The sequence below is a fragment of the Mauremys reevesii genome, linkage group 1 (assembly GCF_016161935.1).
Source record: "Mauremys reevesii isolate NIE-2019 linkage group 1, ASM1616193v1, whole genome shotgun sequence".
In the NCBI taxonomy this organism is placed as follows: domain Eukaryota; kingdom Metazoa; phylum Chordata; order Testudines; family Geoemydidae; genus Mauremys; species Mauremys reevesii.
Window position 1 is genome coordinate 164050569 of NC_052623.1, and position 7182 is coordinate 164057750.

Genomic DNA, 7182 nt, shown 5'->3' on the forward strand with positions numbered 1-7182 from the left:
TTTTATTTAGGTGCCTAAATTTGGGCACGGGGTTGCAAATTTTGCCTTTAGGTCTTAAACATAATTTGGTAATTTTAGGAGAAAGCATTAAAGCCCCATTGGGTTAAACACTGGAAAACACCAGACACCCTTTAAAAGGGATTAATAAATGAGTAGAGATTAACCCACTAAATAAAAAGGTCTTCTAGTTACAAAAACAATAGCTTTGAAAGAAAATTACTGTTTCTATTCAGCTCACACAAGATATTGATAAAATTTTATATCTCAGGATATTTAATACATTTTTTATTATGCCAGCATAGCATTAATGTTATTAACCACATCATTTCCGACTTTCTATTCAAACTTCCTAGCTGACAGCTCAAACCTCTATGTGCAGGAAAATGTATGAAATCTATAATAACCATGTCTACAAAGCAATACAATAAATAGCAGGAGTAAAAGAATATTTTGACGAGACATGCTTATGTAAAGAGTGGGGGTAGAGGATCAGATTCAGATTTGATTTTTTGTGAGGTTATGGCTGTGCATTCATTTTTATTTTTAAAGAGCCAAGGATATTACTGCCGAGTGTAACTGAATTAACTCCTGTAATCACTTTATTAATAGAAAAGCTGAGCAAGTTTGCAAAGATTTTGATCACTGGAATGGAACTGGTATATTAACAGGTCATCAGTCTGTCATTTAAAATGAACAAAGCAATTGGTATGTTAATGCTAAAGTGAGGCCAAAGCTTTAGTCTCCTTTCCCACGGACTAGCTAATGTATACTAGCCAATATCATAGTGAGATAAATTACAAATGTTTTCCACCCCATATCGCACCTACTCAGTAGATTTATTAAGGTGCCAAAACTGCTCTCAGTAGTGAATTGATAAACAATCTTCAAAAAATTGTATTATATATTCTGAGATATACAACTGTTTCAATATCTTATGGGAGCTGAACAGAAATGGTCATTTTCTTTTAAAGCTCAGAGGTAGCCTGATTAAAAGCTGAATCAATTAGTCCTCCTTAAAATGGGATCCTGCTTTATAACAAAACCACAGCTTGGTTTATGTCAAAATACTGGACTACTGTGCATGAAAAGCATTCTGAATAGAAAGAAACCCTGGCTACACCTCTGTTAACCCCAGCTCTGATTAAGAAAAACTGGGAAGCAGAGTGTACCCATCTGAGGAAGTTCTAAGTATTTGAAGCATGTAATTATTTTCTAAAACAGGAAAGCGCATTCCTATGACACTGCTAGCATTCTCTTAAGTTAGAGAATCAATCTGTTGCAAGACATCTAATCATTAAAACATACTGGTGCCAAATCATTAGGATCCTGAAGCTATTTTCTTATTATCAAGCAAAGTCCATTCAATATTTGCAGACGGGGAGATTCTAAAAATGAACCACTTTACTCAGTGTAAGTAATCTATTGCTTTTTGCATTAAGAGCCAAATCCTGCCTTGCCATAATGCATTGGTTCCAAGCCGTTTTCACCAGATAACTCCCCTCCTTGCCCATATCCTCTTGTGCCCCGACCAGGAAGAGCTACAAGGTCACTAGTTCTTTTTTCCCCGTCAATTCTCTCCACATCTCCATCCTTCTGTCCTCAATCTGTGGCCTCATTCTCTACTTTTTGTTCATTTTTGCACTTTTCCTAGGGTATTTTTGCTTGCCCCCCTTGTTATTCCCTTCACCAGAAGGCTGCATGCTGCTTGGAGTGATTCTAGTGGTGGCTCCAAGGCCAGAACATGTGCTCTTGCTATGTGCAGAGTATTTCTGAGACCATGTGAGACACCCCAAGTCCAGGCAGCCATGCTGCTTGGTTAGCCATATATATGAGGTCTATTTCTGTGGCCTGCTCTGTTAGGGATTGCAACAGGAGAAAGAAAGGAAGGAGATAACCACCATTTTACCCACAAACCACATTTGCAATGAGGAAGCAGAGTGAATATGAAGTCAGGCAGTTTTTCCCTATCTTCACTGCCCTGTCCCACCAGCCTTCCCAGATTTGTCTGGTGCCCAAACCAGGGGGAGATCTTCAGTTTGATAAACACTGCCTTACTCGTATTAATACCTTCACTGACGTATAGGAGTCGAGTCATGTAACACACACAGGATTGGCCCAAGATAAGGAAAAAATGCTAGTAATTATTTTCAAAAAGTTGCAGTAATTTTTAAGAAGCTGACAAATAATTTGTGTCTTATTGTTGTTAAATGAATTAGTATTAGGCCAAGTATTCAAAACTCTACAAACCCTATCCAAACCGGGCCGGTTTGTTTACCTGCCCCATCCTAAGGATCGGCCAATCACGGCTCCCACTGGCCGCGATTCGCCGCTCCAGGCCAATGGGTGCTGCGGGAAGTGGCATGGGCCAAGGGATGTGCTGGCCGTGGCTTCCCGCCACCTCCATTGGCCTGGAGCGGTGAACTACGGCCAGTGGGAGCCGCAATCAGCCGAACCTGTGGGTGCGGCAGGTAAACAAACCGGCCCAGCCCACCAGGGTGCTTACCACGTGTCAAAAATGCCGATCCCTGAATTAGAGAATTGATCTGAATTCAGCAAGATGAAATTCAATGAAGTGCAAAGTACTGCACTTAGGAAGGAAAAATCAAATGCACAAATACAAAATGAGGATTATCTGGGTAGGCAGTCAGTAATATTGCAGAAAAGGACCCAGTGGTTATAGTGGATCACAAACTGATATGAACCAACAATGTGAAAGGCTAATATCATTCAGGGATGTATTAACAGGAGTGTTGTATGTAAGACATGGGAGGTAATTGTCCCACTATTCTCAGTACTGCTGAAGCCTCTGCTGGAGTACTATGCTCAGTTTTGGGTGCCACGAAAGAAGTGAACATACCGGAGACATTCCAGAGGAAAGCAACAAAAATGATAAAAGATTTAAAAAACATGAGCTATGAGGAAAGTTTTCAAAAAAACTAGGCATATTTAGATTAGAGAAAAGACTGAGGAGGGAGCTCATAACAGTCTTGAAGGCTGTTATAAAGACAATGGTGGTGAATTGTTCTCCATGTCCACCAAAGTCTAGAACAAGAAGCAATGGGCTTAATCTGTAGTAAGGCAGATTTAGTTTGGATATAGCTAGAAAGTTTTTCCTGACAAGGACAGTTACGTACTGGAATTGGTTATCAAGGGAAGTTATAGAATCACCATCATTGGAGGTTTAAGAATGGGTTAAACAAATACCTGACAGCATAGGCGGCAGGTTCGTATAATTTTTGGTGGGGCCCAAAATGGTGGTCCCCCCCCACCCCCCGCTCTCACCCTGTAAGCTGACATAAAATGAAGCTACAATGCGTCAGCACCACAAGATTACAAGGGTCAATTAAAAGTGGAAAGTCAGAAGCAGCACTTGCCTGCTTCAATATACAGTATTAAATTTTGTTGCACCTGTTGTGACAAAGTGGGAATGTTCTTAATGTTTTCTCTGAATACTGTGTGGGTGCCTCAGTTTCCCCTGCAAAGTGCCAACTGATGGTGTTGGGGACAAAGAGATCAGGTGGCCTCCTTGTCTGGAAGAGACACAAAGGCCAGATGAGGGAGTGTCAGTTTGGAGCTGGCTGGGGAAATCGGGAGAGGCCCAGAACTTGGGTCTGGGCTCCCCACCCCCCCAAGATGGACCTGACTGAGGGGTCCTGTTTTCTGTACCTACAAGCTCTGTTTTAGACTGTATCCCTGTCATCTAATAAACCTTCTGTTTTACTGTCTGGCTGAGAGTCACATCTGACTGCGGAGTTGGGGTGCAGGGACCTCTGGTTGCCCCAGGACCTGCCTGGGCACACTCGCCATGGAAAGTGCATGGTGTGGAAGGGCATGCTGAATGCTCCGAGGTCAGACCCAGGAAGGTGTGAGCTTCTTGCCCTGGAGACAGTATGCTCAGAGAGGAGGCTCCCCCAGAGTCCTGACTGGCTTTGTATGGAGTTGTTCCAAAGCATCCCAGCATCCCCTTCCACACCATGCACTTCCTGGAAGTCTGCACAGGCACTGACACTCCCTCCTCCGGCCTTTGTCTCTTTTCCAGGCATTAGGAGGCCACCTGATATCTTTGTTCTCCAACACCTTCAGTTGGCACCTTGCAGAGGGGTGGCCCAGGCTATCAGTTGCCTGGAGGCAGGGTTGCAGCCATTATCTGTGCAGACAGCATCACACTGTCCCTCTAGGGCTTTACAACAATCACACCCCCTTATCCCACCATCTAGAGCCTTAAGAAATGCATTGGGGAAACTGAGGCACACAGACAGTATTCAGAGAAAACACCTGTATACGACCAGTTACATACTTTGAAGGGTGTAAAATAATCAAATATTGTGCTAAATACAATGATACTCCAAACTGACCACCAAATTTAAGTTGCACGTTTTTCCCCTCAGGTGAGGGTTCTGGGGTGGGGCTGGGGATGAGGGGTTCACAGTGCAGGAGCATGCTCAGTGCTGGGGGTGCAGGCTTTGGGGTGAGGCAGGGCTGAGGATGAGGAACTTGGGGTGCAGACAGGCTGCCCCAGAGCTAGGGCCAGAGAGGACTCCCCATCACCACCACTGGCAGCAGCAAGCTCCAGGGGAGGGACCCCTCCTCTCCCCCCCTGCCCCCCAGAGCACACTCACTCTGCACCACAGTCACTGCATATGTTCCTAGGCCCCCTCTAAGGTCCAGAAAGCTCACTCCCCTCCCCTATGATGGGTACTAGGGGGTGGGGGGGGTTGCCATCACAGGTGGCCTTCCATGTTGCTGCCCCTCACCATAACTTCACTGTGGATGGGGCTGCCCCTTGCCCAGCATGGGGCAGAAGTGGGGTCTGCATGGTGATGGCTATGGGGCGGGGGAGCAGGGACGGGTGTCATAAAATTCACCCAAGCCCCAGCTGCTCAGGTAGGTCTATGAATCCCCTCCCCCATCTGCCCTGTGGTGGGTGGGTGCTGGAGGGGAGGGGCACTGCCTTCACATATGGCTTCCTGCCTCCCTGACCCCTGCTGCAGGCTGCAGCCCCTCACCGTAGCTTCACTGGGGGACGGTGGGAGGGGATGGCATGGGGCTGCCCCTTCCCCAGCGTTGGGCAGGAGTGGGGGCTGGGGGGGGAAATCATAGGGTCAAACACTCACGGAATCCCCAGCAGCTGCTCAGGTGAGTGAGGTCAGTCTCCGAGTCCTGGCCGGAAGTCCCCTTTGTGTCTCCTCCAGGTAGGGGGAGGGGAGGGCTGCCAAACATGGCACAGCCCCCTCCACTCCGCTCCCCTCCCCTCCCCCGGCCGGTGCTCCAGCAAGCAACAGCAGCTTGCATTGCTGTGTTATATTAGCCCTTAGGCAGCAGCCGGCAGCAGCAGAGGCAAGGGAGAGAGACGTGCTGTCTGGTCTGCGTTCAGGCAGGGAAGCTCTGGGGCTGGGCGGGGAGGGGGGAAGCTCCGGGGCTGGCAGCGGTGGCGGCGGCGGGGGGGGCGCTCCAAGCAGGGGAGAAAACATTGGTGGAGCAGAGCCCCTGCTTGGGAATATTCCTGGGGCTAAAGCCCCAGGGAGCCCATATAAGTCGGCGCCTATGCCTGACAGGTATAATCTAAGTATACTTGGTCCCGTGCCTCAGAGCAGGGGGATGGACTAAATGACCTTTCTTGAGGTCCATTCAATCCCTAAATTTTCATGAATTCTATGTTGCAATGATCTGTCTTGACCTATTAGGGATGGATAAGGGTTTTTCAAAACATCAACATCGATTTCAGAAAAGTTAATGACATCAGATGGGCTAGCAACAGTAGCTTAAGAAGTTAAAATCATATCATGGATGTTGGTTAAGGGACAGATTCCAGTACCTGTAATCATGTTGAATAGTGTGAGTACTTCAGTGGTGCCATTTGTGGAGCAAGGTACTATTTAACATAACCTGGCCCCTAAACTTTTTGTTTAGTTCAAAGTGCCATACGACTGCATATAAAGAAAGTTCTACGGGTGGCTTTAAACTGATGTTTCTATGCATGGGGCTTGTCAAGGTTCCTTCCCCACTCTGAACTTTAGGGTACAGATGTGGGGGACCTGCATGAGAAGCTCTAAGCTCAATTACCAGCTTAGATCTGGTATCGCTGCCACCATTCACAAGCACTCTCTTCTTTGGGTAGCCTTGAGAAATTTCACCAATTTCCTGGTGAACACAGATCCAAACCCCTTGGATCTTAAAACAAAGAGAAATTAACCATCCCCCCTCTTTTCTCCCACCAACTCCTGGTGGATCCAGATCCAACCCCCTTGGATCTAAAAACAAGGAAAAAATCAATCAGGTATTAAGAAAAAAGGCTTTTAATTAAAGAAAAGAAAGGTAAAAGAAAACCCTCTGGGAAAGATTAGCATACCAGCTACTCTCACAGACAACAGATTCAAAACACAGAGGCTGTTCCCCTGGGCAAAAACTTAGTACACCAATGAAAATACCCCAATACCCAATTTGATTCTACCTCTAATTGCACAAGACAGGTTACAAAGAAATAAACATAAACCTATTTATTCCTTTCTAAAACTTACTATTCTGATAAGAGGCTGGTTCCTTGATCTTTTTCACTCCGGCTGAAACTGAGACTCTAAACAAAGGAAAACTTCCCTCCTTCCTTTTGAAACATCTTGTTCCCCCATTGGTTCCTCTGGTCAGGTGTCAGCTAGGCTAGGTGAACTTCTTAACCCTTTACAGGTTAAAGACATTAACCCTTAACTATCTGTTTATGACTGGGCTTTCAATAGTAACACCACTAAAACAGAAAGAAATCAAAGTGGGAGGCTCCTGATGAAAGAGGTTCCATGTTGTTGTTTGTTAAAATGCAAATTGATCTGTTCCTGCTGCCTTTAGCTGCCAAAGAATGGCCACTTCACCAGCAACTGCTAATCAACTTTGAAGACACCTAGCTAGAGGCATCAACTTGTCTTTTGTCTTTGAGAAACAGGTTTACCCACTCCCCAGACTTGTCTGGTAAACAGAATTCAGTCATGATTTGAGCTTATTTACATTTACATATAATGTCAGTACAGACATTTCACCATGATATTACTGACCAGCAATATTTTGTACAACGATTATATTACAATGGTGTGCAGGGTGTGAATACAGGGGTGCATTCAGTCACAGAAGTTATTTGTCCTTAGGATAGGGACTTACACAGATGGTGTGCTTTTTAAATGTACAAACTAAGTGGGC

The 7182-nt window shown here is 45.6% G+C and overlaps 1 long non-coding RNA gene across 1 annotated transcript in view; it reads right to left on the bottom strand.

Moving 5' to 3' along the window:
- LOC120383572 overlaps positions 1 to 6573 on the bottom strand; it is a 26577-nt gene extending 20004 nt beyond the window's left edge. The window contains exon 1 of the long non-coding RNA XR_005588489.1: positions 6519 to 6573. This is a non-coding gene — a long non-coding RNA (uncharacterized LOC120383572). The remainder of the gene's footprint in view (positions 1 to 6518) is intronic.
- Between the last annotated feature and the right edge of the window lie 609 nt (positions 6574 to 7182).